This window comes from Prionailurus bengalensis, chromosome C1 (genome assembly GCF_016509475.1).
Source record: "Prionailurus bengalensis isolate Pbe53 chromosome C1, Fcat_Pben_1.1_paternal_pri, whole genome shotgun sequence".
NCBI lineage: Eukaryota > Metazoa > Chordata > Mammalia > Carnivora > Felidae > Prionailurus > Prionailurus bengalensis.
The window spans coordinates 155,962,688-155,988,686 of record NC_057345.1 but is presented as its reverse complement, the minus strand read 5'-3'; the positions used below and the strand labels follow the sequence as shown (position 1 = coordinate 155,988,686).

Sequence of the window (25,999 nt, the reverse complement as noted above, 5' to 3'; positions counted from 1 at the left end):
TTCAGTGTCTTGGACGGGATGTCATGAGTTAGGAAAATAAAGGCTGTGTAAAGTGTCTCATGATGTTAAAGAGGTAAATGAGAACCTGAATCTTCAGCGTCCATTAAGCGAGGACTGGCATGGGGTGGGTTAATGACAGCACAGTCACTAGGCAAACAGGTAGTTTTTAAGTATCTGAAATTTCTGGCATTAATTTTCTTTTTTTTATTTTTTAAAAATTTTTTTTTTAATGTTTTATTTATTTTTGAGACAGAGAGAGACAGAGCATGAATGGGGGAGGGGCAGAGAGAGAGGGAGACACAGAATCGGAAGCAGGCTCCAGGCTCTGAGCCATCAGCCCAGAGCCCAACGCGGGGCTCGAACTCACGGACCGGACCGCGAGATCGTGACCTGGCTGAAGTCGGACGCCCAACCGACTGCGCCACCCAGGCTCCCCTAATTTTCTTGAATTAAAGGAATGAAAATGAACGTTACCAAAATGAATTTCCTGCAGGGCACCTTTCACTTCATTAATCATGATTAACAGTAGCACATTGATGCTCTAAGATGGGATTATGTTGCTTACCATTTTATGCTATATTTAATTGATTAAACATGGACATGTTTTCCCAAATAATTTGAAGAGACAGTTATGGTCCCTCAGGGCCTGATTTTATATTACTGATGTCAATAGGCATTTTCCCCATAGACTTAGCTTGGCATAAGAACCCCATCAGACCAGGTTTTACTCAAGTTTGGTGCCTAGAATATTCCTCACAAACAAAACGTTAAAAATAATGCATGCATATTTAGTCATACTTACAATCGTTGAGTTCATATATCTTTAAGATAACACTGCCAGCATTCAGACGTCTATGAATGATTTTTATTTAAGACTGCTTTTATTGGCTATTTTCTAACACATTCTTTTTTCTGTTAATGAAGCTTAAATAATTTATATTAATTTCTTCATTTCTAAAGTAGAAGAGATGAGTTAAATGAGGTCTAAAGTTAGTTTTGGTTCTGCCTTCTGTAGATTATTTTCCTCTAAGTGTGAATTAGCGTTATTCATTAATCTGTGCCAAAATGAGATCATATTTTTAGTGAGATTATATTTTTAAATACCTACAGTATTAAGCCAACCTTGACTGAGGACCTACCGAATGCTGGGCCAGCGGTTCTCAAAGTGCAGTCTTCTGAGCAGCAGCAGCACAGGCATACGTGGGAGCTTGTTAGAAATGCAGAGTCTCAGGGAGGGGGGAGCCGCAGCCCTCCGGGTGACTGTGAAGGATGCTGAAGTTTGAGAACCACGATGCTGGGCAGTACTTTGGTTAAATATCATGAAAATAGTTTTTACTACCAACAGTCGAATATATATTACAGAACTGAATTCTCTATTTTTCTGGCGGCCCAGATTTCTCAAGGTAAGTGGTATCTGTTTTAAGGATTTATGCAAGTATTTAGTACGTCTTCAGCCTAAATTTGTCCGTAAGAAGCTTAATTTTCCAGCAATTCCATTTTTAGCTTTTAGAAGTTACACGGTGTGGTGGGAAAACAGTGAAGGACCTATCTCCTCTGTCTCTTCAGGAAGCAGGTCCTTCTTGCTCACTGTGTGACTTGGCACCTGTCACTGACCCTCTCTGATGTTCAATCTTTCATTTGTAGAATATTAGGTTGGCACACGTCAGGGCTTCTCAGCTCCACACAATTGACGTTGGGGTCAGATAGTCTTTGTTGTGGGGTCTGTTCTGTACATCATATAGTATGGCACAACATCCCTGTCCTCTGCCCACAAGGTATCACCGGCAACCCTTAATTGTGACAATCAAAAATATTTCTATGGGCTCCTTGGTGGCTCAGTCAATTGAGCATTCAACTATCGATTTTGGCTCAGGTCATGATCCCAGGGTTGTGGGATTGAACCCCACATCAGGATCTGTACTGAGTGTGGAGAGCCAGCTTGGGATTCTCTCTCTCTTCTTCCACCCCTCTTTCCCTCTACCCCCTTCCCTGCTTGTGCATACTCTCTCTGTCACTCAAAAAAAAAGAATTTCTTTTCTAGATATCAACACATTTCCTCTGGGGGAAGAGTTGCCCCTCCCACCTCCTCCTTCTCACCCCATCCCCTCCCCACGTTTGAGAATCATTGGCCTAGGTCAGCTCCCCTATGTAAAGTTCTATTATACTAAGTAGTACAATAAATGCATTATTTCTCCTTTTGGAAACAGGCAGGTTCAAACTTAATAAAATAAATAGGTATATATGTCTCTCTTGTGTAACCCATGTGTCAGCTGAGGCCTCTTTGCCCTCTTGAAAATCCAGGTATAGTTTGCTCAAATACCTACTGATCCACAGTGTGTGAAAGTCCCAAACTCTTCTTCAACTTCTCAGGGACTTAAAATCTAGCATCACCCTCTGTGCCCTGGAGTCCTGGTTCCATGTATGCTACCTCGTCATGCTTAAAAAGTGACCTAGATTGTTTTTGTCACGAGTTTCTACCAGAGATGTTTCTATACCAAACATCTTTGGGTTTGATAGATTTCAATACGGATTTGGGTTCTTCCCCTCATTTCTCCTCTTTCTCTCCCAACTCTATGCCTCATGCCCTTCCCACAAGATGTTCTGAAATCCCCACATTCTTCTAGTGTCCACAGCAGTCCAACTTTCTGCAGCTCTTATTCCATATTTAAATCCCAGACTCATCAAAGAGCTTAGAAGATCAAGGGTTTCCAGTTTAGAACCATCTTCCCTTCATGGAAGGCAGTTGGGGTCATATTACATAAGCATAAAATCATAAAATCATGGGGCTGGAACAGAAACTTAACTTCATTTATATGTCTTTAAAAGTCATACTGAGTAATAGCTCTTGGCCCTTCAGATTACACATTTGCATGCTAGAGTCTCAGAATTTTAAATTATATCTGCCTCAAACAGTTCAGCCATTCAGTCCAGACATTTTCTGAAATTGATATGCATGGAAAAAACAGGTAAGCCACACCACACCACACACCCACACACACGCACACACCCACAGACACACACACACACACACGCATGCATAAACACATATTTTTTCCCAAGTGTTAGAAAGTCTTTTCAGGACACTGTACTATAAATTCAGATAGTGTCCTAGGATATTTGTGAATTAAGGGACTTAATCTAAAACCTGGATATAAAAAATGTATCAGGTAGCTATATGTTGATTAATCAAAAATAATAGCTTATATTTGAATGATTACATTTGTATTTCCATGTAATTGTATAGACATAATCCTTTCTGAAACCCACAGCAACCCTATAAGGTAGGTCCCACCACCATTATCATTTTACAGATAAGAAAATAAAATTCAAGATCTTCAGATGCCAAATCTACTTCTGTTCCCACTCTTCCATACAGCAAGACTCACTAGTGTATGTAATTTGAACACACTGGCAAATATAACTTGTAAGTGTTTTTTGATAAAGACTTATTTCAAGAGTCTTCCTCCTCTAGAGTAATTCAGAGAGCATAATGGCTGATATGTGTTACCAATTCTTTGCTTTAGTTGCTAGGATTAATACATTTTCCTGGACTTATCATACATTTATTTGTAAATACACTTAATTAATTATTTTTATATGTATTACTAAAGTACTTATGGAATGACTTCAACACATCATTAATTTTTTTAAATTTAATTAAATGTTTATTTTTGAGACAGAGAGACAGAGCACGAGTGGGGGAGTGGCAGAGAGAGAGGGAGACACAGAATCCAAAGCAGGCTCCAGGCTCTGAGCTGTCAGCACAGAGCCCAATGCGGGGCTTGAACCCACAAACCGTGAGATCATGGCCTGAGCCAATGTCAGATGCTTAACCAACTGAGCCACCCGTGCTCCCCTCAACACACCATTTATTATACAAGCAATGGTAACATTTATTATATCACTTAATGCTCTCAAAATCTCCAAAAGGATGGGGTTATTCCCCTTTTTAAGAGATGACACTGAATTCAATTTAACCTAAACTTGAGTTTTAGCAGAGTTACTGCACTGACCCAGCCATCTGCTCGATCTTCACGAGAAAAAGTGGAGCTATAACAACAGACCATCTCTTCTCACTGCTGTGCCTCTGTATATGGCAGAGCACTGAGCATATACTGAGTCTCAGTAAATATTTGGTGAGTGGATATTGAATAATTATCATTGCTATCTAGTTCCTTTATATTTCATACTTTACATAACACTATTCGCCCCAGCCAGTTAAATAGGAACTTGCAAATGAGATCTAAAAGAGAAAGTCTTCCTTCCAAAAGGCAGAGGTAGGTTCATGTAAGGCTGTAGTGTATTTGGAGCTCTTTACAACTCAATCATTCATGCTTTCTTTATTTACCTTAAGAAGATCTTTTGGGTTTGATATAGAGATTTCTCAGACTGACAAAGTGAAAAATTATTTCCTACGTCAAGTATAAATTCTTCCCTTAAAATACTAGTTTCCCAACAGCAGAATCACACAGGCAATTCCACCTTTATCTGATCTTAAAGTAAATACCCAGAAAGAACTTGAAAGATCTTTTATTCCATTTTATTTTATTTTTATTTGTGAAGTTGACCTAGCATGTTCTATTAGTTTCAGGTGTACAACATAGTGATTCAACAATTCCATACAGTACTAAACGCTCACCACTATAAATGTAGTCTCCACATGTATACCATTTTAGAATATTCAGAAAAAAAAGTATTCAATAATAGAAGATAACTTAAACACATATTAAATACAGTAAATTCCAAAAAAACTTCGTAGTATATGTGAATGCCATATTTTTTTTTTTTGCAGCTGTGACTCAGCTCAATATTACAGTCCTCTGTTGAGAGTGGAAATGTTCAACCTACATCCTATCTCAGTACAGTTAGGGGTGCAAGTTGCCAATCCATCCCATTCTTTACCACTTATTAGCTTTATGATGACAGGCAATTTATTTACGCTCTCTGAAAATCTGTTTCTTCAGCTCCCAAGTGAGAACCATCCTACCCCCTAGTAAGAATTTAGAAGGGATAATGTATATTAAGCAGGGTCTTTCACATATTAAAAGCGTTCAGAAAACAATACTTTATGATATTTGGCATTAAACACTCCCAAATGTATCAGGCTGTTGCAAGGAGTCCTCTAAATCTCCTTTGAACAACTAGACATTAATATAAGTACAGACTCTGGGACTCAAAGTTGCTGGATTCAAGGACTGATGTTCAAAGAACTGAGTCAAGAACTGGTGAAGAGGTGGGACAAGGCTAGCCACAAATGGACAATTACCTACTCTTCCCTTGCCCCTAAAGATACTTTAAAAAATGCCCCTAAGATAACTAGCCAGCCATGTGTCCAGCATTTTTATATATATTTTTTAAATGTCAGCCCCTGTTCTTAAAATATATATATTATCAGGGTAAATAATCCTTTGAGAGATTTGAAAAGTCTCATAAGTGTAGAAACTTTTTCTTCAGAGTAGAAGAAACAACTATTAAGAGGAAAAGTATGTTCGGTGGAAAAGAAATTTGAAATTACACTTGATTTAATTTATCTTGAAAAACAATTTGGACCTAAACAAAAAACCAAATTTCTACCAAGCCAAGGTAAATTCTTTGACAACCGAGAAACTAAATTAAGTAATTCCTCAGATTTTTTTTCTAATTCTAACATTCTTTGTAAATGAGATTAACTCTGGGATGTAGTCATCCGCATATCAACTAGATCCAAGATGATTTGGTGTAATAGACCTGTTTCATGTGTCCACTGAATTTAAAGGAAAATAAGTCACTCTTAATGTTACTGTTTTAATAATTTATCCTGAAATGCATCATTAGTCACATATGTCTCAGAATCCGGAATTTGTCTGTTAAATAAGCTGGTTTGCAAAAACCTCATCATTTTTATTTTTTAAATGAAATTATAGTTCTCTGATAAAGTGACATTATACTCAATTTTTATGCCCACTAAGTGAAATTGTGAAATAGGATATCTAGAAGAGTTATCAGTGTTCTTTTGGGATTCTCTCATTTTGGAGTGCAAAGAAAAATAGTACAGGTATCAATCTTCCATATGAAATTTCCTAAAGAATATCATTGTGATTATCTGAGATTGGGAGAAGGGAACATGGCAGTGATAGTAAGAGTGTTTTGGTTTCAAATGTGCAGTTTCTAGTGAAAACGTTAGAGAAAACTTTTTATCTGTCAGCAAAATCAGGACATCAGAAAGAAATATTTTGGTCTCCAGATTTACAAAATACGTCCTCCTGACAATTAGTCAACCTCTCACACACATGCACCTTGTCTGAAGTGGTTTTTGGAGCAAATAAGCCAATTATGAGGATGCTATTAGTATTGTCAGTAGCCTTATAGCAAATAAATGGCTCCCTCAAATTGGTGAAAACAAAAGGACAATATTTGGTCATCTTCTCCTGGTTTTCTTGTGAACGTGGTTCCATCTTTCCTTCTGGAGTGGGTGTGCCGGGACCTGGGTTATCTGGCACCTGGCCAACCTGTCCAAACTCTAGCTGCTTCCACAGACCTAACCTTACACCTGTCTGTACATGATATCTCCTCTTCTTAGAATGCACCTTCTCTCGTCCACACATCTGTGCTTCTCCTAATAAACTCCTTTGGGAAACCCCCAGGGGAAGTCAAGACTTGGCCTAGATTTCACTTCCCGGTTAACAGAGAAAAAAGCTTGCTAATTCCTGATGATGGCAGAGGTGTGGGCAACAGATATCTTACGCTGTTGCTGGAATGTGAAAAGGTGGGAAGTCAGGCAATATCTACCAAAGTTAAAAGACCCGCGCCCTTCCACTCAGCAGAGCCATTTCCTAAGAAGATATCCCACAGAAAAACTTGTCCAAGTGGGGAAAATGTTTGAAAAGTGATGCTGACACCAGCATTGTTTAAAACAACCACAAAGCAAAACAAGAGAAACCAAAAAACTAGAAAGAACCTAGGAGCTTAACATTTGAAGACTGGTTAAATAGATTTTTGGTGTATCCCTCTATATGCATACCACAGTACTCTTTCCATAATAACAAGGAAAAAATTTTGAGATAAATTATGTAAATCAAACAAGATATACATCAACAGATAGCGTGATGTTGTTTCTGGGAAAAAAAGATATAAAACATCTATTTCAGATGCTTGGATATACATAAGAAATTTCAGAAAAGATTCAAAAAAAATTGTTTTCAGAAAAGATTCAAAAAAAATTGTTTTCAGAAAAGATTCAAAAAAAATTGTTTTCAGAAAAGATTCAAAAAAAATTGTTAGCAGTGACTGCCTCTGCAGAATGGACCTGGGGGAAGAGAAATGGGAAGGTTAGTTTTTATTTAAAGGGACACAGAGGTCAAGTGACATGCAAAATGTTACTTGAAGAGTAGGTTAGGAGTTTTCTTGGTAGAAGAGGGGAAGGGATACCTGACTCAGTTGTTCCAAGCATGCCTTCCAAAGACAAGTGGGCATGCTTAGGGGACAGGAAAAAGGACAGTGGCTGATTCATACATTCTGGGTGCAGAGGGAAGAGGGCCGGCTTAGGAGCTGAGCCTCTGTGAACATAATTGCCAACAGTACTCTCTTCAAAAGTGATTCTCAAACTTTAATGTGTACAGAAATCACCAGAGAGTCTTGTTAAAATGCTTTAAATTCTGCTTTAGAATTCTGCTTTGGGGCGCCTGGATGGCTCAGTTGGTTGAATGCCTGACTTCAGCTCAGGTCATGATCTTGCAGTCTGTGTGTTTGAGCCACACGTCAGGCCCTGTGCTGACAGCTCAGAGCCTGGAGCCTGCTTCGGATTCTGTCTCCCTCTCTCTCTCTGCCCCTCCCCCACTCACACTCTGTTCTCTCAGTCTCTCAAAAATGAATAAACGTTAAAAAAAATTTAAATTCTGCTTTAACAAAGAAGAGGAAAGCCCAGGACTCTGCATTTCCACAAGCTTCCAAGAAATGCCCCTGCAGCAAGCCCCCTGCCACACTTTGAGAAAAGGGGCTTCAAAATTTAGAATATCATGTTTTTGTGTGGTTTGTGTCTTTACAAATATGAAGCAGAGCCAGAAAGCACTTGTTTTTAGAAAATGAGCTGAGAAAAAGAGTCCTCATTGAGTATGAGGTTGGCAACATGATGCTTTGCCAAAGCAATCTTAGTGTCAAATGTTCATGATCAGCAGTTCTGCTTTTTGAGACTCTCCACGTTTAACAAATGTGGGCTTCTGGAAACTAAAGCATCGCCAGATTGAGGCAAGCCTCTCCACTCCACCCCTCATGTGGTTAGTTTATTTGTTGACTTGTTGAGAGTATTTCTGAATATAGTTATACTCTTTCACATTCTCTGGAAGATTGAAGAATCTAAAACAAGTGAGAAGGAAAACTTGCCATCTGCCACCCTCCCACCCTGCCACATGACACTCCTCAACACGTTTCATAGAAATCCAGGCTGTGGATCCACCATACACCGAAAAACTATCTTGGGTTGGCCAGCTGTAGAAATGCCTTCCCTCTATCACAGTCTGTGTGAGCAAGTATGATGTCATCCAGCTCAGTGAGGAGCAGGTGTGTCGTCTCCCGTTTGTTCGCCTTTGAACTTGGATCCCAGAGACTTACCATCTTGATTTTCATAATGTGATATTGCCGAGAGTTTCATGCATAACAAGACAGTATGAACTTATGCTAAGGTTGGGTGCTTTGAGGACAGAGTGTTGGTCAAAACCACGTGTAATCATCTCCTCACTGTGTGACCTTAGCCAAGTTATTCAACTATTCTGCATCCCAGTTTCTTCATCCATAAAATCATGATAATGATAATGGTATCTATTTCATGAGATTGTCATGAAGCTTTAAGTTCTTGGCATATTTAATTAGTATTCTTCTTACATTGTTATTAGAATTGATCTGAAAATAGCAATGTTTGAATGGCACTATATTTATTTCTGCATACCTACCATAGACTAGGTGCTGTGATAAGGGTTAAGGTGGTAAACAGAATCTCTTATCATAAAGACTGCATTCATTTCTGTAAAATAGTTTAAATTCAGTGTACTTGTTTTTTAAGCAAAGAGAAAAAAAGTGTTTTGAGAGATAAAATGAGATACACAACTTTTTCCCCTTTCCCATCAGCCTTTCGCATCTGATAGAACTAGCAAATCATATGCTTGATGTTTGCAAAGGAATGGAAGTTTTCATCAGAACAGTGTGAATGAAGGGACTCTACACAGAGTAGGTTCAAGAAAGCCAAAAGCAGGTAATGAGGCAGCCAGGGACACGCAACAGTGGGGAGACCTGAATGTGCACCTGGAGACAACAGCATTTCCAGAGCCCAGCAAAAGGTGCCATCATGGAAGACGGGCCTCCCCATCAGGAGATGAAGAATGCAAAGTCCTAGAAAGGAGTCGTGGGATAATTGGTGGGTCAGGGGAAACACCTTCGGCCCCCAAAGGCTGCTTTCCATAGTTAGACATAATCCAGAAGTCTTTGTCTTCTGGGTTCTTTGGGATTTAGCCCAAGGCAGGCATTAGTAGGAACCAGAGGACCATCCCCACCACACCCCACCTTCTAGCCCGAGTGACTGCATTCTTCTTTGGTAAACCTCCTTCCTGGGGTCTTCCAAAACTCTATCTCTCACTGGGATCTGGTGCCACTGTTTCCTTCTCTTATCCATTAAGACCCGGGAGTGGCACTGGTTCTCTCCATTGCTAGCTAGCTCCTGGGTGCTTTGTGAACCAGCTTAACCTACATAGTAAAATGTTTCTCCGTTAAATTATTTTCATTTAGCCCCTTTTGAGTGTATCTATTTCCTGCCAGGATTCTGATGAAATCAGAGGTACAAAATTTTAAAGCAATAGATGTTTATGGAAAGGTTAACTCTGTTGTGATGCCCCAGAGAGGAGACTCTGAGCTGATGAAGATGTGGGTAAAGGTCCTACTGTCTTGTGGGACAGCAACTACAAAGTGAAGTAAGATAAACGATTTCTGAGTTTCATCGTTGCTAAAGTTATGGAAAGATTCACACTCTGTATTTACTTAGTTGCAGAAAGAGTAAGGGGCGGGGGCAGAAAGGTAGTCACATCCCACACGTGTTCATTTAAGAAGTGCAGACCCACAGGAGCCTTTTCCTGCTTGTTGAGCCTGCTCTTCCCCACAGGAAAGAGGAACAGATTTTTTTTTTTTTGATGTAATGACAAAAACCAGAGTGTAAAAGACTTTCAAAGAGACTGCATGAAATGTGAAACAAGTGTATTGGCCTCTGAGCCTCCTTATTTATCAAGGGCCATGGAAAGCATTGAAACAAAGTAGTTCTCTCATTGTGGCACCCCCCTAGCGAGTAGAGAAGTCGGTTTTTTATCTGACTGTAGATGAGCAGGTATAGGAGACTGCACGTAGCTAGGAAGTGCCATTGCCCAGCACCCGTCCCACATCCGAGCCCCAAGGTGTGGCTAAGATCCTGTTGCGCAGCTACCCAACAGGAATAGAGGCAATCCTAGAACTAACAGCTCATTTCACGGGCTGCAACATTTCCAAGGAGATTGAGGGGGAGTAGGCCAAATGCGGTGATCACCCGGCCCTCCCTGCACCTTCTCCCCAAGTCACTTACCAGTCTCTTCTAAAGCGTGTGAAGCTCTGAAGTGGGCTCTGACTGACCTTTGCCCATTATCTGGCCCACAGTGCAATTCTTATTTTTCCCAAGAGAAAAGATAAGAAGAAATGTAATCATATGTGATTTATGTGAGTTTGTGAATGAATTTCTGAAGGTTGGAACTGTTTAGGGATATGGGAAAGATATTAATCTCCAAGAAAAACATGGCAGCACCTAATTCGAATGATATATGAAGATATTATGGATAGCTTTTTATTGTAAAGGCAATGGCTCTTGGCCTTTGAACATGAAAGGAAAAAGACGTTGGTAAAAATCCTTCAGGGAAAGAGGAACTACATGTTTGATTATGCTAAGTTATGGCAAAGTTCAGTTTGATTTTGTAAATAAAGAGTTGTCTTCATAAATATTAGCTATTTCTTTTAGTGTAAAGAAAGACGTCTTCATAAAAGAAAATCTAATTAAAGCTCTTCAATACATGGACAAGTGATGTATTAAAATGGCAAACTGGTGGGGCGCCTGGGTGGCGCAGTCGGTTAAGCGGCCGACTTCAGCCAGGTCGCGATCTCGCGATCTCGCGGTCCGGGAGTTCGAGCCCCGAGTCGGGCTCTGGGCTGATGGCTCAGAGCCTGGAGCCTGTTTCCTATTCTGTGTCTCCCTCTCTCTCTGCCCCTCCCCTGTTCATGCTCTGTCTCTCTCTGTCCCAAAAATAAATAAACGTTGAAAAAAAATTTTTTTTAAATGGCAAACTGGTATTGTGGTTCCAATAAGTAACCAACCATATTTTTCTTAGCATTAGCTGTAACTAACTTTCCTTGGCAAAGGGCGGGAAACTGCTATATGAAATAGGTCAGGCAAATGTTTAATTGATCTAAGGGAAGGGAAAGAGCACATGTAAGCACAAAATAGAACCCAACACAGTAACTTAGTTTTTATATTGCTCAGGTACTTTCTTTATTTACATTGATATTTCTTTTCCCTTTTTATCCTACTGTGGCAATAGATCTAAACATAATGCTTTAAATATTGGGATGTACTTTGATCTTGTTTTAAGAGCCAAAGCTTTATGAAGCTTTTATGTATTTAAAGAAAGAGGCATAAAAACTCAGGCATGTGAAACATTAAATTTTGTTTCAATACACAAAAGTTAATGGCCATATAAATATGGTTTATGAGACTAAAGAAACAGAAAAATATTTTTAGATTGCATTTTAGCTTCACAAAGAAATTATAGAACTTCAGTATCATTTGCTTCCTGGATATTTCCTGGGCCTCTTTTTGGACCTGCATTCCTGAAAGCTGTCAGTGTTACACTGAGTATCTGGTGCTCATGCCCTTGAGCTTGAGCATTTTGTGGTTAATATTTAAGATCAGCATGTGGAGCTAGACTGAAGGACGGTCACTTTCTCTATCCTTTGCTAAAACCAATGTTGGTTAGTCCATCACCTTCTTAAACAGTAACTGCAATCATGCACACCATCACATCCATCTCCCTGTCAAAGCATGAGTGAAAATCAATTGTGGCGTATCTAGAAATACTCCACTTACTTCCATTTTGCTCCTTATGTGCTGATGCACCTACTCAATATTAATCTCCTTCATAGTTAGACAGTGGAAAAAATTTGAATGGACTTTTGTGGTATAAAACTAGCTATGTGACCTTGGACAAGTCATTATCTTTCCTCCTGACATCATTCCTTCTATCCAAAATAAGAACCCTTGTCTAGATGATCTCGGAGAACTTTCCAATGCCACAATTCCTCAAGGATCAGCATAAGCCTATCTGTGAAGCAGTGGTAAAGATTTGAGTCAACTGATGTTCTGTTTAATGAGATTTTAAAAGTTGTTTTATCCTGCCTATAAATCTTAGTGGAATTTCATTCTGGAATTTTGATTCATTGGTACTCAGGAGATGCCATCTGTGCACCTTTAGAAAATACTTTAATTCAACCAAAAACACTGTAGTAGGTTTGGAAATAAAATAAGAAACGAGATGAAGTTCTTGCTTTCAAAGAGAATAGGGGACAGAGTCAAGGAGGGAGGTGCCCAGTAGAGGGTGGAGGGTGATGTGGTCAAAGAGGAAAGGAAGAAAACAAAGTATTAAGGATGTGATGGCTCCTGGCTTATTTGGTGAAAGACAAAGGGTTTGTTGTTATGAGAAATGATACTGATGTCATCCTCAGTAAATATTGGTAATGCCCTCTTACATTTTAGCAGAAGGAAAAAGACCAAAAATAAGCCAGGGCCCCAAATAATAAAGGATTTAAAACTGACAATTCATAGAGGACTAAAGTAATTTTTAAAAATTACTTGCTTGAATGGTTATATAACAGAGAAAGAATAATATTATACGAAGTGACAAAAAGTAATTTTGTGATTTAATATCCTTTTGAACTAATGTTGCAATGCTGACCTCATCAAATGCTTTACATTCATCTATTTAATTCCCTTTCAAGAAATTATGTTTGTATTACTGGGTCTTGCCCATAAAACCTATTTATTTGGTTTTGGAATACCATTGTTTGCTTCTCCAACACCAACGGCTGCCTATGTAATTAAAAGAAAATTGCAGTGAATCTTCCAACAAGAAGTAACTGCATCCCTGGAAATGGTCATCTGTGGATTTATAATTAAATTCTGGCTTTCATTACTTTGGGTGGAATGGTAGAGAAGGCATGGGGAGACTGGAGCATCATCTGAGGACCTCCCTCATGATCCCACAACCTCCCTTCCTCTCTCTCTCACTTTAAAATATAGCACTATGACATTTAAAAAAAGAAAGAAAGAAAGAAAGAAGGTAGGGGTGTGCCTGGGTAGTTCAGTCAGTTAAGCATCCACCTCTTTGTTTCAGTTCAGGTCATGATCTCACAGTTTGTGAGTTCAAGCCCCGCATCTGGCTCTGCACTGGTGGCACAGAGCCTGCTTAGAATTCTTGCTCGCTCTTTCTCTCTCTCTTTCTGCCCCTCCCCCTTTGCTCTCTCTCAAAATAAATAAACATTAAAAAAATAAAATAAAATATAGCACTGTGGTGAGGTCAAAACAAAACAACAACAACAAACCTGACTATTCATTTTCCTTTACTACCAGAAAGAAAGAGAATCAGAAGTAATTTTAGTGACTTCTTAGAAACTTTTTATAAAATTTTAAATGCATTTCTGGAACTGGTTCTAGCTACTTGAGAAACATTTTTTAAAACATGTTAAGTTTATTTATTTATTTTTGAGAGAGAAACAGAAAGAGCGAGCAGGGGAGGGGCAGAGAGAGAGTAAGAGAGAAAATTCCAAGCAGGCTCCACACTGTTAGTACAGAGCCCTGCCTGATGTGGGACTTGACCTCACACTCCGTGAGGTCATGACCTTGAGCTGAAACCTGGAGTCAGAAGCTGTTAACTGACTGAGCCACCCAGGCGCCCCCTTGAGAAACATTTTAGAATAGAATCAGTAAGAAAAACAATTCCAATTATTTAGGCTCAATACATCGCCAGTGATTTTTAAAATGACGATCTGTGAGTGGAAAAATCACAAATCTATAACAGCTTTGATTCAGTAAATTCCAATAGGGGGCCTCAAATATTTTTATATCATGTTTGAAAAAATATGGGGTGCCTGGGTGGCTCAGTCGGTTGAGCGGCTGACTTTGGCTCAGGTCATGATCTTGCGGTACGTGAGTTCGAGCCCCGCGTCGGGCTCTGTGCTGACAGCTCGGAGCCTGGAGCCTGTTTCAGATTCTGTGTCTCCCTCTCTCTGACCCTCCCCTGTTCATGCTCTGTCTCTCTCTGTCTCAAAAATAAATAAACGTTAAACAAAAAATTAAAAAAAAAAAGAAAAAATAGCTGATTTTCCTTCTTCCTCTTTCTTTCTTTCTTTCTTTCTTTCTTTCTTTCTTTCTTTCTTTCTTTCTTTCTTTCTTTCTTTCTTTCTTTCTTTCTTTCTTTCTTTCCTTGGTGGGGTGTATGGACTTTACCATAGTTTCAAATGTTTACCTTCTAGTATCTACAAGATATTCTAAAACCAATAGCCCAATTCTGTGCTTTCAAGAAATTGTAACTTGAGGGGTACAGGGGTGGCTCAGTTGGTTAAGTGTCCAGCTCTTGATTTTAGCTCAGGTCATGATCTCATGGTTCATGAGATTGAGCCCTGAGTCACCCTCTGTGCTGACAGCACAGAGCCTGCATGGGATTTGCTCTCTCTCTCTCTCTCTCTCTCTCTCTCTCTCTCTCTCTCCCCCTCCTCCTCTGATGTGCGTATGTGTTCTTTCTCTCAAAATAAATAAACTTAATTAAAAAGAATTGTACTTTAAACTTGCTGAAAAACTGGTTGGCTATGGCCCCTAAAAGATGGATCTAAATGGCAGTTTCTGCATTTATTTATCTGATTGCAGGTACATTCTATACTCGTTTTTGGCTTATTTTCAGAAGGACAAATTAACCTGAAATGTAAACAGTTTATTATTTTCTGCTAGCAAACGGTTTCTGTTTCTAAAATGATGGCCTCTTAAGGCACTGTATTAGTAAATGCTTGGGGGAAAGCAAGGAATTAGTAGTAAATGTTTGCATAATAATATATATATTTACACACTACTGGGGGATCCACATCTAAAAGCAAAGTCCTGAAGTGGTAAATTATGTTTACTGTGGAATCACATCAATACTGTTCTTTAGCTGAGTTCTATTTTCCAGTCACATGGTGGCAAAGCCAGGTAATGATACAGTGTCCTGTGGATTTAGAATCCTGAAGCCCGGGTTTAAATTCTGATTCTGGCATAGGCTATGGGTATGGGAATCACCATTCTGTCAGGCTTGCCTTCACCCACCAGCCTGTGTGGCATCACTATTATATCCTCTGAGACACCTCCCAAGGTCAGACCACTTCACAGGTTTAACTCCAGACACCAGTATCCCTATCCCTTGCCTACAGGGAGGACCCAGCTTCATGACACTCAGTGAGCCTAGATTCCCAAACAAATCACAGAAGGATCTATACACATTTTCTGCCTTAAAACTCAAATGTCACTTATAATTCTGAGCGAGCGAGTCCACAATTCAGAACAAAATGATTTGACCATCATTTTGGGAAATTTTGTACCAAAGACCAAGGATGAGCTCCTTCTCCCTGCCGAGCCTCAAATTAATGAAGAATTAATTAACTCTTTTTATGAGGCAGCTAATGAAAAGGTTCAGAACTCCAAGAGATGGGCATCAGGCAGAATGTTGTGAGGAAAAAAATTTCCCTTTATTTTCTATGCAAGAAGATACTAAATAACATTCTGGTATTAATCACACTGATTCTTTAGCCTTCTGATGCTAAGCTCTCCCCTCACGCTGTCAAAGTTCTAATCACAGTAGGAAGGTCCCCCATCTGTCTTGGAACTGACGGAGGACAAGACCCTGTGCAGCATTTTCCATCTGAGTGACCACTCTTCCTGTTTAATACCCACAATGTCCTGACAGCCCGATGTCCCATTACAGCTTTCCTTTCTCTTGATGGCACACTGAGCAGTGAACTGCTCTGTTAGTCCCCCACGGAGCTGTACCAAAGTCATGATCAAATTCTCGTGACAGAGAGAACAAGGCAGAGACTGAAGGACATCTTATGCTCTCATTCTCTTTCCTTTGTTAGAAAGTCTCATAGGAAAGGCACAGCCTAAGCCTCTGGGCAGGTGAGCAAGGCCGTGCAGTCACAGGTAGAAGTATTGTCACATAGGAAATGGCCAGTACATTCTTCTTCCTTCTGAGACACGTTTGCTTAGGACCTCCTAGAATGGTTAACATTAAAGGCGGGAGGGAAAGGAGGGAAATTATCCTTTCTTTCTTTGAAACTGGAAACATAACAGGGAGAAAGAGAAAATTAGATCTCGACAAATTAACTTGCATAAAAGTAAATAAAAGAGCTGGTTCCACAGGGAGTTTGTAATCTGGGAGGTGAATAAGAAACGTGCATAAAACTCTCGGCATAAGGTCAAAAGAGACAATGCAATAGTGTTAAAAGTTGGCACAGATAAGTTTCATGTTAATGTATCTTTTGCCAACTTTTATGAATATGGGACTTTAAGTGTATACTACTCCAGTTTAATAAAAATCTCACATCTTGCCTTTATGTCAAGGCCTATATGAAGAATATGTAAAGTTACCAATGTTGTTAAACTGCTTCAGCTATGATGAATGAAATGTCTTCAATACAGAATGACGAGCTAGTCATTAAAAATACTCCTTGTATTTTTACAATGGATATTGGCCTTTTTTTTTCAGAGTCCGTATCAGAACAGCCATTTATTCTCTTATGTGCAATCCCTTCAATTTAACAAACAACCATATTCCACAAATTTAAAATGTAAAGCCGTTCTATAATTAACACAAGAAAAAAAGATTCTACCTACTGAGAAAACAAGCAAGATATTAGAGAAGGAAGAATATGTAACCTAAAACCTGGGTAGAATTTTCCATGTATGAGTGAGGGGGGTCCGGGGAAGATCCATCAAGAGAAGCGAAAATTTTGAACAACGACCCAGAGGTGGAAGAGTGGTGTGTGCAGTGAAAGTAGTGAGCCTTCCATGTGTCAGAGGAAACTCGCTAATGGAGGGATTTTGAACTGGTTTATTCGATGATGTAACTTCAGTATCTGGAAAAAGTGCCTGAAGAAATGAAGTGTCCGATGCCTAGAATATAAGCAGTATTTGATAGCTTTCAAGGGCTAGGCTATTTGGATTCCTGCACCAAGGGAACTGGTTAGGACTCCATAGAGTAACAGAAACTAGGTTCAACTAAGCAAAAATGGAGTTTATGTGTGTTTATCATGGAACCAACCCCAAATCATGAAAGTATGTGGATCTTGGGAAGAACCGAGTGGGAAACAGGAAGTCATTGTGAGTTTTCTGGCTCCGTCTTTTGTCGCTACTTCTTCCACACCTGCGTGATTCCTTTCTCTGGGCACCTTGGCTCCACCTGATTTGGAGCGTGCATTTCAAGCAAAGCCCAGCCCCCACAGCCACCAGAACCCCATGTAGCAGCTCTGTTTGACTAGGTCAGATGGTCAGACACCCTCCCCTGCTCAGGTCCTTAGTAGCTAGAAGCACAGGTTCACCTCTGGGGACAGAGAGGGAGGAGGGTGGAGAGGATGGCTGTGAGCAGCCACTCGAAAACTTGACCATTATAAAAACAATTAGAAGGCATTAAAGCATGTGGCCGATAGTGTTCTTATTTTGTATGCCTGTATGTTTAAGCCATAAGCACTGTTCGTATGAAATATGTTAGCCTAACACTTAAAAAATATATATTGTCTGTTAGTTCACATACTTCCCACTTCTTCTTCCGCTCCAACAGCTTAGTAATTATTTACTAAATATTGGTCACCTGTCCCTCCAGCTCCTGTCAACATTGCCCTGACTCTACCAGAGACTGAACGACACCATTTCCCGAACGCTGAATAACTGCTGTTAATGTGTTCATGCTACCTTGATTGGCTTTTGTGAAAATATAGAATTGTTGAGATGGAACAGGAAATGATTACTCAGTTTCTTTCTTTTATAGATGAGCGATGGACCCCTGAGTAATTTATTGAAAAAAGATCTAGTAAATGTTTTGTGAACAGAGAAACAATACATTCTTGTGATTCTAGAGCATGGGAAAAAAGGTGGGCTTTTGGTATGTTGCAAAGATCAATAGATTTTGGAACCAATAGCCTCAGTTTTCCTGCTTTGCAAGCTATGTGTGGCCTTGAGCCTTATTGATAAGGCTCAGAAAGCCTCACGATTCTCAGCTGCACAGTAGGAATAGTTATAATAATATATTTTTTCACTTTATTTATTTATATAATAATATTAACAGTAACTAATGTACTGTTCTTTGGTGAGGAATGGATGGATGAAATATTGAAGGTGATATCATTTAATAAATGGTAAAGCACATGCAATGATAGTTATCAATAGTAACAGTAAGTGTGTTCGGTGGAAAACAACCAGGATGAAATATTTACTGCAAACTACTAATCTACACATAGTTAACTGAGTTCACACATGACCAAATGTTAAAGACTGTTTCAGCTTTAAAGTACAGTATATAACATAGAAAGCTCTATTCTCAGTTCCCAGAGTTACAAATAGTTTCACATGGAGGCTCCATTTCTTGGGAACACCTGATGGATATGGCTTTTATAATTCTACCAATAGGTGTTACTTCATTTGATTCAAAATGTATGTATTTGCTTACCAAACCATGTTGTTGTAATTAAACTTTGGGTCAAATTCACAAGACAGGGAAACATATTGTGGTAAGAGATAATAAAACCACTGACATTTAGGGTGCAAGATAATCTAGTTTAACATCTAAATGTAGATGAAGATGGGGAAATGTAAGTTTTTATGGAGAAGCTCAGGGACTTGCTCAAAGGCATGTGCTCATGAGTGTTGAAATTGAAGTAAAACTCACATCTCACACTGAGCTGTTCACTATAAAACAGACCCACCACTAAACACAACATTAAAACTGAGAAAAATTTCAAGTAGATCTTCAAAGTAAAGCCTTAGACAATAAATAAAGGGCCACACAATTGTCTACTGGTGGAATAAGAAGACAAAACTTTATTCACAAATTATGTAATTCATTAAGATAGCAATGATTCATAGAATAAAGTAACACTTTTAAGCAAAAGTAAAATGCAAAAGCAACACAAGTTATTGGCTATGCTTGAAGATAGTTGTATCTACTTTTAAACTTTCTCATCTTTGAGTCATTAGGGGTTTGATATGACAGACCAACTGGAAATGAAGGAGTAACACGAGGAAGTTAATAATGAGATCCAAAGGGAAGAAGGGAAAGAAGGAAACAGAGAAAAGAGGTTGAGAAAGAGCACCTAAATCTGGCTGGTAAGAAAATATTTAGTGTTGGGCCACTAGATGGCGATATAATGTAAGGTGCTCCCTCCACTTTTTTTTTTAAACAAGCTATTTGCTGATTTGTATTAGGTACCATAGAGTGAGGCGAGGATGAAGCCGAGAGGATACTGCAGAGGTCTCTGGTGCATGTGTGTATGTGTGCGTGTGTGTGTGTTCGTGTATGTGTGTCCTGCCTCAGTGAGACTGCAGCCCTTGTAAATACTTGTTACCTTTTGCAAGAAGGAATCTGAACAACTGCAGCTGAAGGCACGTTGTTATATCATCTGGTCTTTGGGAGATGCTGTTCCTCGTTGCAGATGGGTAATTTTCCTTTTTATCAGGTAAGCCATCTGGTTGTTTCTTTGCGATCTTAGTCATACTCATTCCAGTTATTCCGGTGGAAAGAGAGCCCGTGGATATACAGTTTGGGCTGAGCAGGAAGTCCATTTTTGTATGTGATTTCGGACCAACGGTCCCCCTCCTCCCTCTCTTCTCCTCCCCTTCTCCTCCCCTTCCCCTCCCCCTCCTCTCTCCACCTTCCTCGAACTGAATTCAGGTTTGTTTTGCAGTCAGCATCTTAATACAAGATGGGATTCTTTGGCCTGAAATAGCTTGGAACCTGGCCCGTTTCTTTCTGCCTTTGCTTGCCTTCAGTCTATTCAAGGTCTCCTTTTTGAAACCCCCTCCTTCACCCGTGCTGTAGAACTGGACTAGCTAGCTGTGAATAGAGGTCATATTGTTCCTAAGGATGGAGCAAAAATTAGATCTCAGCGTTAGCCCCACAGGAAGGAAGAAGGCGGCGGGACTGCTGCTGGAGCCTAGCTAGCACTGCAGGGGTGTTCAGCCTCCTCGGGCAGAGGCTGGGCTTGGGCAAGAAAGGAACAATGATGTATTCCCCCTAACTCGGATCGAACCGCGCCACCAAAGGAGCTGGAGGGAAGTGGGAACGAGTCCCTTCTGTGGAATGCCAAACAGGAAACACGGAGTTACTTTTAATTAGACAGAGGTCACGATCGGCAGTGATACTGCAGATGCTGTTCGGTTCCCCGTGTGAACCGGCTTGCTTTTCCAAACTGCACAAGAAATGACTCTGGGTGGACGTGAGGCTTTTCAAACGCCTTTGTTATCATGGATTCCCTCTCTCCTACCTGTTTGAGGTATGTGTTTAAAGACCAGCTCCCCCCACCTCCCTGACACGTTTACTTCTCCTATGTCTTTTTGCTCTCTGCAGTTACTCACTGAAAATTGTCACTTCCCTGTAGCAAATCAGTCCAAAGAGAGTGGTTGCAGGTGCTTTTTCACGTGTCCCGTGAAACAATTAAAGCCAAAGCAGGGTAATGCTCTGTCTCTACGTGCATGTGACTAAATATTTTCTGAGATGCAATGGCAAACTTGCAAATTGCCAACACTGTTGCTATCACACCTATAAAATGTGGCTTCTTTTTATGTGGATTTACAGGTTCAAGTGGTATTTCTGATGCACTAGTGTAGTAACAGGACATATTTCTCCATAAGCACTTTAAAGCATCCCAAGAGGATGATGCCGAACAGAAATAGGAAAATTCCATGCTGAGGTTGGTGATTCCTGCTTTAGTTTCTCCCGTCCAGGGAGCAGTGGGTAGCTTACCTTTCCTATTTGCTGCAAGACCTGACCCTCCAGGGTGATGCAGCTTGGGGCTTCTGCACATACAGTGGACGCCTGACACTTTCCCCCCTCATCTGGGCATGTTGGAAGAAGAATAACTAGGGTGAAAAACTTTAAACCTCTCCTCTGTTGCTGTTGCTTGTAATTGCTATGAAACCAGTGCATCCCTCTTGTAGGAGCAGTGTTGCAATTTAGGCCTTCCTTCACAAAGCCTCTTGAAGAGATTTTTAGATGGTGTCTATTTTAGGAACATAATGTGTAGACAGGAATGGATGGCCACAGAGATTTACGGGAAAACAATTTCGTGGAGAGGGTGAGGTAACATTTTAAACCTCTAGAACAGAGCCCAGTGGCTGGTTATATCACATGAACCCAGTAATGGAGTTAGTTTTCATTAAACTCACTGCAACTCCTTTGTATGGCTTTTTTTTTCTTCCCTCCTTATATCGTTGGTCTGGCTTTTCAAATATGTTTTTAGGCAGCCAAGGTATCCGGGATGCTCCTACTAGTAAAAGTAATTAATACATTGGATTCTGCCGCCAATACTTATAGTCTCTGTTTATATGGCCCCTTCTTGCTGGGAAATTTGGTATCTGGAGACTCATTTATTAGGGCAGTTTCCCTTTAAGGCATGGGCTAGAGGGTTTCTCCATCCTTGAGAGGGGAAGGGAAGGCACAATTGGAGGCCTAATTAATTATACAGTATCCAAGAAGGCACAGGGGATCTCGGCCAGGATTCTCCATTAGCAGCTAGAAATACCAGGGGCAAAGGGACAGACTAGAGACCTATTAAGTAAACTTTATTGCCACCAATAAGGCAATGAAAACTCCAGAATCTCAATAGAGGAATCCAGTAAGAAACATTCTGGTTCTTTGTACAGAAGGCACTGTCAGGGAACCCAGAGATTCTGAGAGAAAAAAACGTTAAGAGCATCTTCTGTATGTGTTGCAGACAAGGAAGGGAAAAATCTGGGGCTTGTTTGGACTTACCGCTAGGACTTCACAGACTGGGCAGTCCTCATGCATTTATATTGGTGTGAGCCTGACACCTGAAAGCACCCCTCCAAAATTTAGCCAGGGTTGGGGGGGATGTGGTACAAGGTTTTATTTTCCTCCTGGGTAGTCGAAGAGGCTGAACCCATCACTTCCTCCCAGGTAAATAGCTATCTTGAAAGGGGGAGGGGAGAAGAAAGTACAGGGGTTGGTGGACAGGTATTGAGAATCAGCTATTGATGCTTTTGCTATCTTCAATGTCAGGGTCAATGGGGCTGTGATTTGTGAAGTAATGACTACCCTTTGAAAATTCTGATTAGTCAAGTAAGCCTGTTTCACAGCTCAGTTTAGATTTTACTGGTGAGTGCTAATTTATACTAGATTATACTGGTGAAGGGCAGGGGGTGATGAAGAGATTTATTCTCAGAGCAACTGTGTTAAAAAAAAAAAAAGAAACAATTAAACCAAATTTCCCCAAAACTGCCTCTAACTGTGCTTTTCCAACTTTTTCCTTTGTCCACGTTCCTAGGTTCCCATTTATTAATTATTTTCTTTAGCAAAGATGCATAGCATTTACTCCATCCCAGCCACTATTCTGAGCAGAATTTTACAAATATATTCCCACCTAATCTATGAGATAGGTACTATTATTAATCACCAATTTATGGATAAGGAAACCAATTAACTTGCCCCTGGGGAGACAGTAAGTGGCAGAGCCCAAACAAACCCAGACAGGCTGACTGTGGTCTATTCTTTTGAGCACCCCTGATCACCTGTGTGATGGTAGAACTATGACTGAGCCCAGATAATCAGGACTCAGGTAGTGCAATCTGTAGAGGGCAGCTGTAATTCACCTGCTTAACTACATGTCACAATTTCATATACTTTGATTTAGAATAATTCCCTAAATGTGCTACATTCATTCATTGGAAAAAAAAATGTTGTGCCCTCCTGTAGTACAGGACAGTCTGTATCCTAGATACAGGAATATGGTGAATAAGACAAAATCCCTGCCCACATGATGTCTTCAGTCTAGTGTTCAGGGCTGAGAGAAGGGAGAAAACATAAATGTCCCCAAGGGCACAGTGTCTCACAGGTGTAAGAATTGGCATCCACCTTATTAGCAATCCAGAGAGTAGAAGAAATGGAAGGAAATGGGGCCACACAGATGACCAGCCAGATCTGGGGAGCCCTGCTTAGGGCCCTCGTTGTTGCTGGCTTTTATGAAAACAAACTGAGGAACAATATCAATATCAAGTAAATTTAAGTGGCATATTTACTGGTGAGAAATTACTGGTTAAAAAAAAACACAAAACAAACCTAAACCACTCATTTTTACACACAAATTTTTTTTTAACAATTTGTAAAGTTCTGTGAAAAATGCTGTGTTTCCTAGAATGCAGTGAAATTGGCTTTTTGAATGTTTAAAAACACTAAATCTGTTTGAGAGACGCCTGAGTGGCTCAGTTGGTTGAGTGTCCCACTCGGCTCAGGTCATGATCTCATGATCTCACAGTTCGTGGGTTCGAGCCCCATGTTGGGTTCTGTGCTGATGGCTCAGAGCCTGGAGCCTGCTCAGATTCTGTGTCCCGCTCTCTCTCTGCCCCACCCCCACTTGCTTGTGCACACGAAGCTAAATAAATAATAAACATTAAAAAAACTTTTAAAAAAATCTCTTTGAGATTATTGGTTAGGTGGCAGCAAATAATTAGTTAAAATGAAAAAGAAAAAAAAAAAGCCCCAGGCATCCAGTCCTTGCTTACATTTCAGCACTTTCCACTGAAATGGCTAAATTTGGGAGGTGTGGGCTGATGATAAGGATGGAAACCAGTCTGTCATTCCCTAGGTTGGTCAGGACGTAGTAGGCACCCAGAGGTGTTTGAACAAATCTTTTTTTTGCAAATGAATTAACAGGATCTCAAAATAATATGGTAAAATATCAACATCAGCTTTCATTTTTATCTATATTAAATGCTTTATTATGTTTTTATTGCTTCAGAATTCACATTCTAATAGTTTATCTTTTTATATCTCTTGCCTGTTTGCTCCCACTCCCTCTCAGTTACCTACAAACATTGTAATTTCTCTCTAGCAAGTGTGAAATTCTCTCTTAGAATGAACCTTGCTTCTAACCCTCTAAGTGGTAAAAAGTCCTTTCCATCTCTTAGGGCCTTCTCCTCCTTTGGTGCCCCCCACCTACAACTTTAGCTTGAACTTTGATGAAAGCATCTATAATTTTTGGCTTTAATGTTTTCTTTTGTCATTTGTGCTTCTGATGTCATATATATGAAACCATCACCTAAGCCAAGGTCATGACAATTTACTTCTTTTTTTCTATTCTATTGGTAGTTTTAACTTTTACATTGATACCTGTGATTCATTTTGAGTCCGTCTTTATAAATACTGTGAGGCAGGAGTCCAACTTCATTCTTCTGCATGGTGATATCCACTTGGCCAGCACTAGTTTCTTACTGATTTCAACTTGTCCGTGCACCCGATATGCAGTAGGCCAACACCTGAGGCATGGGTTTTGAAGCAAAGAAAGTTTTATTATAAGAAGGGCAGATCAATGAGAAAGCAGGAGATCATTCCCAAAATGGCTTGCCCTGTTGAGTCTCCGGACAGCTTATATATGTTTGGGGAAAGAGGTAAATACATGAGAGGGGGGTGAGGGGTTCCTTGAAACCTTGAGGTGGGGGGAGGGCTTGAAATAATCTGGAGGTAAGCATTCTTCTGGACAATGAGGTGGCATTTGGGACTTGGTATGATTAGATGTCAGATACTTTCAAGACAAATATACCCTTTAGGAAACCATTGGGTTTCCTAACAGGGAGTAGGGGCAAAAAGGCAAAGTTAATGACTGATCATGCATGAGGTTAAGAGGTGCATAAAACATACTTAAGTAGGGAACAAAACAGAATGTGGAGCTAAGTTAATAATGCAACTAATACAACCATAGTTCTGTCTATGTTTTCAAAACAGGTCCAGGAACCAAGTGTTTGACCTCAGATTGTGGAAAAGACTATTGTTCCCCCATTGAATTGTCACGTTAATCTTGCTGGTGCTATATTTTATGTACATCTGTGTCTTTAGTGTCAGTGATTGCATATATTGGGTGCTGTCGATGTCTTTTTTCTTTAAGAAAAGAGCAATGAGATTCTCCCTTTTTGAGAATCCATATAACTTTAAGTATATGAAAATTAGTCCACATACCTATAACAGTAAACACTTTCTTAACCTAACTTCCCGTCAAAATTTTTCTTATAACTGATAGCATATTCATTTGTGACTACTGGAAATTTAAGGAGGTAAGGAGTAATGAGCTAACGTTTTTGCAGAAAGATTATTAGTAATTTCTAAGAAACATCTCTACTATTGCACATACTCTCCCAAACTTATGCAAACATCACGTATGTTCTTTATAATATATGTTGCTTGTCTCCTTTTTTTCATAAACACCATTGAGGGAACCATTGAACTTGAAATAGAGGAGTGTCATCCAAATAGGGTTGGTTGTTGTACTGGTTTACTAGAGCTTCCATAACAAAATACCACAGACTGGGCAATAGAAATTTATTTCTCACAGTTCTGGAGGCTAGGAGTCCAAGTTCAGGGTGTTCTCAGGTTTGTTTGTTTTTTTCTGAGTCTTCTCCCCTTGACTTGCTGCTGGTAGCCTTCTCTTTGTGTCCCCACACAGTTTTTTCTTTGTGTGTATGCTTCCCTAGCATCTCTTTCTGTGTCCAGATTCCCTCTTCTTATGAGGACACCAGTCAAATTGTAATAGAGACCACACTAACAACCTCGTCTTAACTTAGTCTCCAATACAGTCACATTCTGAGGTTCTATGGGTTAGGGCTTCCACGTATGAATTTTGAGGGGGACACAATTCAGCCCATAGCAGTTTTCTCTGACTATACTAA

At 39.9% G+C, this 25,999-nt stretch overlaps 1 protein-coding gene across 5 annotated transcripts in view; it reads left to right on the top strand.

Annotated features, from left to right (window-relative positions):
- LOC122481407 (sodium channel protein type 1 subunit alpha) overlaps positions 1–25,999 on the top strand; it is a 150,571-nt gene that overhangs the window by 1,073 nt on the left and 123,499 nt on the right. For 2 of the 5 annotated variants that reach the window (XM_043576945.1, XM_043576941.1), the window contains exon 1: positions 19,534–19,782. The exons of 1 other annotated variant lie outside the window; for it this stretch is intronic. The gene's annotated coding sequence lies outside the window, so the exon portion shown is untranslated. Of the gene's footprint in view, positions 1–19,533; positions 19,783–19,965; positions 20,599–25,999 lie in introns of those variants that run through there. 2 more of the 5 variants (XM_043576944.1, XM_043576943.1) reach the window with 2 other exon arrangements.